Source organism: Vigna unguiculata, chromosome 4, assembly GCF_004118075.2.
Source record: "Vigna unguiculata cultivar IT97K-499-35 chromosome 4, ASM411807v1, whole genome shotgun sequence".
Lineage (NCBI taxonomy): Eukaryota > Viridiplantae > Streptophyta > Magnoliopsida > Fabales > Fabaceae > Vigna > Vigna unguiculata.
In genome coordinates, this window is record NC_040282.1 from 5705814 (window position 1) to 5718527 (window position 12714).

Consider the following 12714-nt stretch of genomic DNA (forward strand, 5'->3'; position numbering starts at 1 on the left):
AGCTCCTCTCAATTGATCCAGCAAATCGTCAATTCGCGGCAGTGGGTACTTGTTCTTAATTGTAAGCTTGTTCAACTGTCGGTAGTCTACACATAACCTCGAACTTCCATCTTTCTTCTTCACCAGTAGTACCAGAGCTCCCCAAGGTGACGTACTGGGTCTAATGAATTTCTTTTCCAGTAGATCCTCAATTTGTTTCTTGAGTTCTGCTAACTCTGCAGGTGCCATTCGATACGGAGCCATTGACACTTGACCAGCCCCTGGGATTAGATCAATTGAGAAATCTACATCCCTGCTAGGTGGTAACCCTGGCACTTCATCTGGAAAAACATCCGGGTACTCATTTACCACTGGGATGTCTTGGATGTGTTCTGTCGCACTCTTCTTCTCAGGTTAAGCTATCAGCATGAAATACATAGCTCCACCCTTTATCTCTTTAATAGCTTCTTGCGACGTGATCAACTTCAGTCCTTCTCTTTCTGGAAATACCACACTGCGTCGTCCGTAGTCGATCACTATGTAATTACTGGTTAACCAATCCATTCCCAATATCATGTCCAGGCCTTCCAAAGGTAAGCATATCAGATTCACCTTGAATCGGTGACCTGCTACTTCTATTGGAAGTCCAACACATACTGCGTTGGCTGCTATCTGTCCGGATGTCGGGGTCGAGACTATCAATTCGCACCCCAATTCGCGTTTCTCTAAGTTAAGCCTCCTTGCGCATTCATCAGAGATAAAAGAATGTGTTGCTCCAGAATCGAACAACACTAAAACTTTATGTCCCATTAGCAAGCATTGTTGAAGTATGAGGTTACCTGATTGTGTAGCCTCAGTGCTGGTCATGGCGAAGACTCTGCCTGTTGCCTTGGGTTTCTCTATAGCTGGTGCAACTATCTTTCTCACTATTATATCCTTCTTATTTGGACACTTGTCAGCATAGTGTCCAGGCTGATCGCATATGTAGCATTTACGGATGAAACCTGTTCCTCCTGTTTTGCTTGTCAACTGAGGGTAATTCCTCTTCAAGTGTGCCCCTCCGCACTGATAGCACTTGAACTCTGGCCTGGTCCAAGTAGGTCGGCTGTATGGCTTTTTCATCTGTCTAGCCTCAGCGACACTCTTCTGGCGTCGAGCCACTGGATCAGGATCCTTCTCCAACTGTTCTGCACTCTTAGCCTGCTCCACTAAAACAGGAAATTGTCGTTCCCTCAATGGCACAACCACCCTCTTCAGCTCATGCCTAAGACCTCTTTCAAACTTCAGACAGCGCCATTCCTCAGTGACGGCTTGCGAGTAGAATCTCGCCAAGTGCTCAAACTTGTTCACATATTCTTGTACCGTCATACTCCCTTGCTGCAATGCCAGAAATTCGGCCTCTCGGTCTTGCTTGGCCGTGTCGGGGAAATACTTTTCCAGAAACCTAGTACGGAAATTGGTCCAATTCACCTGCTCAGCCCGGTTCTGCATCTGCTGCTGCATCCCCGTCCACCAGTGCTCTGCATCATCTATCAGTAAATATGAAGCGAAGTTGAGCCTCTGCTCATCCGTACAGTCCATTACACGGAAGATCTTTTCACACTTCCGCATCCAGGCATCAGCTTCATCCGGACTAGCTTTGCTGGAGAACTCAGTAGGTTTGTGGCATAGAAAGTCCTCCACCCTGACTGGTCCAACTGCTTGTCGGGTTTGAGTAGCTACAGGAGGTTGCATCGCATCAACCATTCGATGGATAGCTTCAGCAATATCCTCCGCTCCAGTGCCATTGCCGTTCCTTCTCCTTCCATTTGTCGCCATCATAAACCAAATACTTCTCTGTAGATACCAACATAGACTGAGCTATTATCTTAATAAATTTCAAAATTAGTAGTCAGCATATTAGCACAACCAATACTATCTAACGCGATACTCTCACTTCCCAAGAGCCCAAAAATCATTTCAGGAAAAGTTTTGCTCTGATACCAAGTGTAACATACCTCCAGGAATATTACTTGGAAAAATAATAATAAAAGGAAAACATACTCATATTCATTAAACATAATTTCCCAAAAAGGTAGGAAATTTAAAACTTCAGTTATATCTTACATCACACATGATTTAAAATTTATCACAGACCACTCATAGTTTTAAAACATAATAAAAACATTTAACATAAATCTTCTTGAAACATCCCATAGACCCCTCTCCGTGCCTATGCAGCTCCTGGCTCACCTGCATCAGTATCTGCTCCCGGATAAAAATTTATCCGATCATCGCCACACACACAAACAGATAGGGTGAGCTATGCATACAAAATGAATAAATATGAGAAACCCATACCCAAAAAAAAATTTCATAATCATTTATATTTAAACCTTTCAATTCCCTCTCACTCAAGATCCATTATGAGTGACATGCACATGCTCTTGGTCTCGGGATTTCTTGTGCTCCCACGAACCTCCCCGCTCGTGGTCAAACCTACGAACCTAACTCGTTCGTAGTCCTTCCCTACGGACCTCCCCGTCCGTAGTCAAACCATCCGAACCTCACCCGCTCGGACCATGACACGCATGCAATCACCATACTATGGACCTCCCCGCCCATAGTAGCACCAGGACTAACTTGTCCAATATCCCATCATGCGGTCCCAACTCATCACGAACCTTCCCGCTCGTGACCTCATCCGAACACATCCCGAACCCACTAAGAACTTAGTCCTTAAAGCTCAAAGGTTAGCACAACAACCTGCCGCAGCAGAAAATAAAACACCGACACTGCCTAGGCAATTGTCAAGTGGAACAACTTCACTGACCGCCTGGCGCCACACTCAGCGCTGCCAGGCGCCAGGTTACAGGTACCAAATCAGAAACAACCTCACTTCGCCTGGCGGTAACAAACAACCCGTCAGGCGCCACACATCCACACAACAATACAAGCATCGAATCTCGCCTGGCGAGACCAACCACTAAGGCCAGGCGCTGGCCTAAGGAAGTCCAGAATTTAGAATACTCATTTACAAAACAATGTCAACGTTACTAACCGACACCTATTACAGTTTTATCAATAATTTTCTCTACAGATGTCTAATTGAGGTGATTCCTTTTTTTGGTTAGAAACTGGACTTCCATATCTTTAATTTGACTACCAAACCACTATTTTTTGGAGGTCTAAGCTATTGGCAATTTAAAAACGAAAATCAGGGATCCTCCATCGTTTTTCCAGCTTTCCCGTCCCGACGTGTGCTCACTGTTTCGATCGTTACGTTTTCCATAGACATCCAAATGAGTTGATTTTTGTTGGTTTGGAAACTAGACTTCCGTAGCTTTAATTTGACTATTCATACGATATTTTTTAACGTTCGAACAAAGAGCAGTCCTCATTGTAAAGTGACGAAAAAGTTTAGTTTAATCAAAACTTTAAAATAATTGAATTTGTTTATTCTAGATTTGGTTGCCACCACGAATCCTATGAAGAGAATTCCATTAGTTTGACTTTACTTTCATTCAAAAAGGTACTGAAGCATTGTTTACAAAGAAAAGAAAAGAATGAAAGATTGGCTATGCATTTAAGGTGGTATGCCTAAAACATAAGGCATGGAAACAAAATGTCGTGTGGGTCTGTATCTTCTCTTACTCTTGCATTATCACATTGCTAAGAGACCAAAGCTGCACCCCATACCCTTTGCATGCCCGTGGGCCCCTCCCCAAAATAACACCACCTTAACCAAACCATGGGAAGAATAAAGAACCCATGTATTCATGTGATATCTAATAAAAAAAAAATCTTGGTCCCACCTGGACACTATACAAAGACAAAATCTAATCCCCAATCTAGATATAGGCTACGTCACCATAAGGTCTCCACTCCAAAAGCATCGCAAAACCATTTCTCTATTGGTATGAAGCTATAATAACAGTATAACTACATCACTTGTATATGCGCATATTCAACGTCGCACCATACCGAACAATTGGAAATATACTGCACGACCCATCACTATAGACAACCCCACAATTTGAGAGGTTTGACACCCTTCATGCTAGGTGACTGCAGACGTTTTCCTGGTGTCAAAGCTCATCCTCACACAACACTACAAAACTCGAAATCAGGAAACTCGACCATCGATCAAACTTCTTCCACGTTTTAACCGCGTACATGAAGAGAAATGAAAAGAACACAACATTTATCACCCCCTCATCGGGAAAACCGCGTTCATCACGCAGCAACCCAGACCCAACGGTTACTGTCCCAAAACAGACCGTAAAGAGACCCAACTTGGCCCATGTCACAAACGATTCCACATAGGGAAATTTTAAACATCACGCCAAGCAGAAAGGGATAAAATCATAATAATCACAAGAATAGGGTCACCAAGCAGATTCAATACTACGGAAATCACATTCTTTATTGCTTGATTATCACAGTCAGACTCTCTCAAATCACATACAACAAGCATCAAGAGAATAAAGGACAAATAAAGATTTAAAGACACAATTTGCAGCTCCCCTAACCTGGATCTAAGCCTCCAAGGAGTTTCTTCAATGGGGTTCTCCTTTCTTCTTCTTCTCCACACCTTTCCTCCAAAAATTTCAGATCTCCCTCTCTTCCACACTTTTCTGCACTGCATTTTTCAGACTTCCCCTCCCATTTTATGTAAATTCTCGTCCAACTGCAATGGAGGCTCATCAATGCCACCCCCATCTATGCCTAGGTTCTGAATATAATAAAATAATAAAAAAATGTGGAAATTGAATTTCTTTGGCCAAGGTTCAAAGCAAGGACCATGGGTTTCCCCCTATCACGCTCCAACCATTTAGCCATTCCACTTTTATTGCTAAAAATGCGTATACAATAAAATATAAATTATAGTTCCGTTTTCTCTTACTTAAAAGAAAACATTAAAACTCACACAATTTATATACATAGGACTTGAACCCAAGTCCTCACACACAACCCTAAAGTACTCTCACCACTTGAGCTAGTACTTTGCTACGTCATGTTAGTCCAATTAACGCTATTGATTTCTTCTCAGATATAAATTAAATATTCATTCTTTATTTTAATAATTTTTTTTTTCGGGTCTTACAGGAACTGGCTGGAAAAATTTTTGTAATCTTCATCAACTTTCTGCAAATGATCATCGTTAGCTTTTTTTTAAGTTGAAGGTCACACAACAACCATCCATATCAAAGTTTTTTATCCATTAATTTGGTTTTAAGTTATAACATTTTGTATTTTATTTTTGTTAATCTTCTTTTATATATATATATATATATATATATATATATATATATATATATATATATATATATATATATATAAAAGAAGATTTGAAGTGGACTTATATTTTGTATGCACTTATTATATATATTACTCTCTGTGTTTGTTTTTAAAGATTTACTGTGTATGAAGTTAATTGTTTTTTTCGTTTTATGTTGACGAGTTTTTTAAACGTAATTATTTTAAGTTTTAAGTTTTTTATCAAATAGATTAATCACTAATATATTTTTATAAAATTAATCTATTACATTTAAATCTTTACTTTAAACAAAATATCAATTATTGTTAATTAGATAAATAAATTCATTCAAATGAATTGTCATTAGATATAAAATTTCAATGTTACACGTCATTAAAAGACATTAAATAGTACTCATTCATTTATTTGCAGATAAGCATTTAACGTAAATATTATTTATAAAGTATTAAAACATTCGCTTTCCAACATCATTGTATAAAAATTATTAAATTTTTAATTTGTAATATTCATTTAATATTACAGAATTATGAAACATTGTAATGCATTGGAAATTACAATAAATAATGCTTTTAATTAATTTCAAATCACCCTGTCTATCAGTATTTCCTGCATTAATTTTTGCACTGCTCGAGGTAATGATGATTGAACTCCTCGATCATTTCCAACCCTTATTCATTATTTGAACTGATTCAACCGATTAAATTAATTACCATTTCGATTTCCAAGAGACGTTTAAGTTTTTAAAATATTTTTCCCATTATGTTTTTCACTTCTCACGAGAATGATGATTACAGTGTCTGTTGCACCGTCATACCTCTCTCATTTATCAGACTCTTCGACTGCTATACTTAATATTTTTTGCAGGATTACGCCAATTAATATTTCAGAGATCATTTACGTCTCCAAATTTTCACTTATCTTCTCTGCTTCACCTTAACACCATTACACTGCGATTACAAGCCATCATCTGCCATTTCAAGAAGTTATTATCCATTACAGAAAGGTATGATTGTTAAACTCTTCAATTTGTTTCAAGAACATCCTTTTATGAACTATACTTCTCTTCATCTCCTATATCTTCTCGCCATCTTTCTTTCTCGCCATATACTATGCATGTTTTTATAACCAGACTTTTTTATAATCGGTTCTGATCATCATCTTGGTTTGGTTTTTCTAACCAGACGTTTTTATAATCAGTTCTGATCATCATCTTTATTGCATTGCTCTAACCAGTCTCTTTTATAATCCTTTCTGTTAATCATATTTCTTTGAATACCTGAAACCAGTCATTTTTATAATCGGTTATGTTCATCATCTTTCTTTAATTTTTTTAAATAGACGTTCTTATAATCTAGTTTGTCATCATTTTCAACAATTTCTTCTACATTTTTAGAGTGCATTTAGTTTTTTTTGCCAAAAAAAAAAAACCTATCTTACCAATTTAACAAATGACCACTAAGCAATGCATCCTTGGTGAACAATCCATACTTGGCTCAAAGTGGAAGGGTGGATTCTTTACTATTTTCATGGAAGACCAGGTTTTTGTGAACTTGCTTCTTATACATTATTTACCATCATTGTTCTCTGATTTTTGTTAACTAATATTTTTTTTATATTGCTTTTATTTACAAGGATTTTGCGGTCGTCAACCGATTGTTTATCATTCAATTAGGCAATGAACTGGGGCCACATTGGACTATTTCTGATCAAAAAGGCCATGTTCACCATTTTACCTTCAACATGAATACTTATGGTCCGGGAATTACTGATGGTTGGGTTGATATAAGAAAGTTTTATCAAGTCCAACCACCCAAACTATGTTATTTAAGGCATACTGGAAATTCTGCTTTTGAAATACACTTTTACAATCACTGTTCTGAATCAACTGTCCATAAATTCCTAAGTCATGTTCGAACAAATACTCCTCTGATAAGGTCCAAGTTAATTCATTTTGAGTTCCGCCTTTCTAAGTACAACTGCAAAGCAAGCTTTCTGGTGATTTTTTTTTCTTTTTTTTTTGTTAATTTCTTACAATCTGTACACAAAACTTCATGTATTCTTTTTAACCTTGACACATAAAAAATCATTTCTTTTTGATATTATTTCTTATATTTTTTATTTGCAGGATTTAAATTCAGAGTTACGTCAATATTTTGCCAACAGTCAGCTCTCACACATTGTGCTTTACGGTCCAAAGGCACGAGTTGAATGCAAGTTGTTGATTAGAGCTAGATCAGTCAAGATAGGAAGTGGATGGAAACGTTTTCGTGAAATTCATGGACTGGAGGAAAAAAATTTAATTCTTTTTGAGGTTGACGGTGAACAAGCAAGCAAGGATGTCAATGTTCTTCTTAATATAAATGATTATTATCATCGCCTATGAAGAATCAATAAACAATATTACTTAACAGATTCATAATCTGTAATTTTTGTATCAATTTTTTTGGTTTATTATTATATTATATATATATATATATATATATATATATATATGTATATATGTATATGTTTAACTATTTGTATTTTCAACTTCTGCAAAGTTATTTACTCTTACCTGCTCCATATCTTCTTCCATATACGAAAATCTTTGGCATTTAATTACTACCAGACACAAATCATATCATGTCTCTGCGTTTTTTATTATATTAATTTAAATATAACACTTTCCAGAAGATTTTTCATACACATCCCTTATAATACTTTTCAAATATTTTTTTTCAATGTCGATTGATATGACATTTTCCACTGCTTCATTATGTTTCTGTATCTTCCACCTTCCACGAGATTTTCTTCTGCTGTAACCATCCGTCATTTCATTACATATTTAATTGTAGTATTTATATTTGTTTTTATTATAATTTTTTACGTTATTAACTTAAATAATCCAACACAATTGCTTCTCCTCGAAGTTTCTAACACAGTTGCTTCTCCTCGAAGATTCTAGGGCTTTTGTACACCACACTTTTATTTGACTTTTTGTAGAGATCCAACACAGTTGCTTCATCCAGACCACGTTTCACAGCCATTAACGGATTCTTACAAGCCATTAACATTTCCACTCATCAAAGGTATGTACTTCATTTGTTTTTATGTACAAATATAATAGTTTTGATGTACAGACGAAATGCAATGAGATTTGCAGTTCTGAAATTTCGTCTAAGTAATTAGGGTTTGCTATAACTTTTTTCTACCTTTCTTCTTTCGTGAATGCTTTATATACCAATATGTATTTGCAGATTTTCATTCTTTCCACATTACTGATTCAATTAATGGTTCACTGCTCAATCCATCACGCCAATAATTTTTTTAGTCACTTTCAAGTAATCTGCTTCATGCTTTATGTTCATCAAAATGCTTCTCTCTTAATTTTCCTTTCCTATGAAACCTGTGAATAAATGAATATGAATATTTAATTTCTTCTGACATCAATAGCTATTTTTTGCAGTTTTCACCAATATATATTGGCATGACTTCTGTCAAAAGGTTCGTACTCCATGTTTGAAGAGTCCTTATTTGAATATATTCTGCTTTTTACTTTCTTCTACCATTTCAAATTTTATCAGCGACTAACATCTGAACCTTTATTTTTTCAAAAATTGCCATATCCATGTTTTTATTAATCCTTACACTTCTTTTACTCTCCTTTGACCAATCAAAAATAGATTTTGATATAGTTGTTTTGAACCTTTTTTTTTGGTTCTATTTTTTTAGTTGTATGAATTACAATTTTGTCTTATTAGTTCCTATTTTCTCTATGTAACTATAAATATGTCACGAATCTAATACTGACTTTTTTACTTCTCATTTTTCAATATTGTTGTTGTGAGTTCAACATGTCTCTCTGTGAAGTTCCAAACCAAAGCCATAGCGTAAGCGAAGTAAGTCCCTAGAAGGAAAATTGGAATATCATTGTTAGGGTCATTCGTTCATGGTTTGTTCCTGATTTCAGTAAACAGAGGTGTCCTTTTTCCATGGAGTTCATTATTCAAGACAAAGAGGTTATTATTCATGTTATTCTTTACATGCTTCCATTACACGTACTTTAGTTTACAAATTGGAATTAATAAAATATGTGTATCTTAAACATATTTATAGTTATATTTATATATGTTTTTTTGATTTGTTTCAGGGTTCTAAAATACATGCTTCAATTAGACATACTCTAATTTACAAATTTTAGAATGAGATTTCTAAAGGCCATGTTTATGCCATACAAAATTTCAGTGTGGCTCCGAATTCTGGAATATACAGAACAACACACCACCCTTATAAGATAAATTTCCAGTTTGGTACAAAAGTTTCTTTGCTTAATGTTAACTTGGTTCCTGATATGAAACCACAATACACACCTTTGTCCTTATTGACAACCACTGCATTTGATATTGATTATTTAGTTGGTAAGTTAATATTTTTAGTTCCAATACTATTCATATTTTTTTTAATAAACATTTATTGTTAAAGTATACGATATAACATTTATGAATGGCATTTTCGATATCTTGGGATTACTGGTCGGAGTGGGGACTGAAAGAGAATTGCAAGTTGATGGAAAGACAACAAAATTAAATGTCATAGCAATAGAAGCTGATGGGTATTCTATATCTATACTATACTACATTCGTTTTATATTTCTGTTCAAATAACGATTTGACATAACATTTTTTTAATCTTTAGGTTTCGAATAGAATGTACTTTGTTTGGTATTTATGTGGATGAACTGAATGTAAGTATAGAATTTGCGAAAGTCAAAATTTTTCAAGGTAAAATTTTGTTATTACTTTTACAAAGTAGTTAGTACTACTTATTCCATGTTACTCTCACATACACTATATTTTTAAATATAGTTAAGGTTCAAGTTCAAAATTGTAAGTTCTGCACCCGTATTAAGTACAATGTTAACTTCAAGGAAGCATCTGAACTGAAATCAAGGTAATATTGAAATTGTTCTTCAGTTTATTCAAACTTTATAATCCATTTTGGTAACTATATTTTGGTTACTTTATAATGCAAATTATCCTTCATTTCCTCAACTTGATCTTTCAGATGTACATACATTCAATAATAGATTTATTGTTTACGAGAACAACTATATTTTGTATTGCACAGAATGTTTGAGAACAATGAATCTCCCTCTCAAGGATTAACGCAACTTTCTCAGAGTTCCAAAAATACTGTGGAAGAGGACTTTTTAACACTTACACCTAGGACCACCATTCAAGGTCTAAAAGATTGTAAAGAGGTTAGAATATATTTTTTTATTTTTGTGCAAATTTTGTTGTTCACAATATCTCTTCATTAATCTTTTTTATATTGAAAGATCACCACTTACATATTGTTTGGAACAATTAAGCATATCTTGGTTGACGATGATTGGTGGTATACTGCTTGTGTGTGCAACAAAGCTGTTTATCCAGATTCCAAGATGTTCTTTTGTGAGAAGTGTAACAAGCATGTTATAAAAGTCTTTCCAAGGTTAACTTATTGTTTATTAATATAAATGTGAATTTAAAACAACATTGTAATTACAACTTTTGTTCATTAATTTTTTTATTCAATTTTCAGATATAGGATTAAGATCCGAGTTATTGACTCTTCCGATTCAACCACATTTGTCCTCTTTGATAGGGATGCAACCACCATTTTCAAAAAAACTTGTGCTGATATGTTAGACACTCATGATAAGGTATACTCTTCAATATATCCACTTATATATGTAATTACACAATCTTTAATTATTTTGTTTTTGTAGATGAATGCTTCTGGAAATTTGCCTAAGGAGTTTGATGAGTTAGTTGATAAAAGTCTGCTTTTTAAAGTCGAAAGTAGGAACGATCACAATTTCAAACTTGGCAATCTTTCAGAGTGAAGAAAATATGTGTTGATGATGATATAATTCAAAAGTTCAATGTTTCTTCCATGAAATCTGTGGTAAGATATAATTTACGATGAAATTTGGTAGATTACAAATTCCAGTTATCTTTTTCTTTTTTATAATCTCATTATTTATACCTATTTGAAGGATGTTTATGCTGGGAATGGTGAGTTTAGCAGGGGAAAAATGTGTATAGTCAATGAGTCCACCGTTAATATTTCAGAGGTATACAAATGATATAAATTTTATTTTTAATGATGTCTTTTTTTATTACTTTTATTAATGTTATCAATTTTGAACATGTACTGTAGGATTTATTAGTCTGATTTACCAAAGAAACAATTGAGTCTGGATCCTAATCACTTGAACTAATCGAAGATAATCCAACCAATGATGATGGTAAAAGTTCACATAAGAAAGAATCTGGAAAGAAGACTGCATCACTTGAATCCATCAAAGAAGACAATGTTCCATTGAAGCTTTTAAAAAGAAATATTAAGAAGGAAAAAGCAGTGAATTGAGATTTGATTTTAGTAATTCTATTTCAAGACAATTTTTTTTATGCCTTTCATTTTGGGACTGTAATATGTCTACTCATCGTTTTGTCTTTAATTTCATCTGAACTACAACTTCTATGTTCAATTTGATGATAACTATATTATGCGCTTGTGAGTTACATTATTTAGAACTATATTTTTTTAATACGCTGGTCCATAAGATATTGTTGACATTTTTCAATTTTTGTCAACAAATATGACTGTCAGCTACATTAAAACTTATGAAAATTAATGTTATTTTGTAGCATGATGTAATTCAAGTCGTAAATAACATATATTTTGTGAAAACTTTTGTGACTCATAAATAAGATATATCTATTTTTTTCTGAAAACAGAATTTATAAATGTCGATTTTTTATAATTATTACTTTTCATAAATAAGATAAATATGGCAAAGCAATTATCTGTTGATAGATTTTAAGTTGTCACAACAGAATTGGATGCCATAAACAATTTTGAGTCACTTATCTTCTGTTAATTACTAACTTCTTAAATATTGTACATTAAAGTTTTAATATATATATATATATATATATATTCAAAAAATTCGAATGAAATATTATATTTTTACTTAGTACCTCGATTTATGTTATTGTATTATATTATCAAGATTTTATGTTATATATAAATATCTAAATATCTAAACTTCATAGTTTGAAATATAGTTGGAAATTTGTTATTGTTATATATTACATATATTATATTATGATATTTTATAGCATAATAGAATAATTTAACATATCTTTAATAACGTTATATCTTTTTAATGTTATATTCTTTTATAATCATCTTCCCGTTTTCCAATGCAGTAATAATTACATTACTATTTAAGAATCTATTTGTAATTATCCCGTCTTTTCATGTGTCATTTATCTTCTATAAATAAATATTCATCTCCATTGATTAAACTTCAAGATCAGTTCAATAATATTCTACATTCTTCCAACTTTTTCTCTACTATCTCTCTCAAAGTCCAAGCAAATGGAATAAAACTTCAATGAAGAGCACGTTATTAATAGAATGAGTAGTACCAGTTCTCTATTATT

The 12714-nt window shown here is 33.7% G+C and overlaps 1 long non-coding RNA gene across 1 annotated transcript; it reads right to left on the reverse strand.

Annotated features, from left to right (window-relative positions):
• Positions 1-2003: 2003 nt before the first annotated feature.
• LOC114182712 lies at positions 2004-4759 on the reverse strand. Its single transcript, XR_003604173.1, has 2 exons — positions 4491-4759; positions 2004-2223 (listed from the first exon to the last, which is right to left on the reverse strand). It is a non-coding gene; the product is annotated as an uncharacterized LOC114182712 (long non-coding RNA).
• Positions 4760-12714: the final 7955 nt, after the last annotated feature.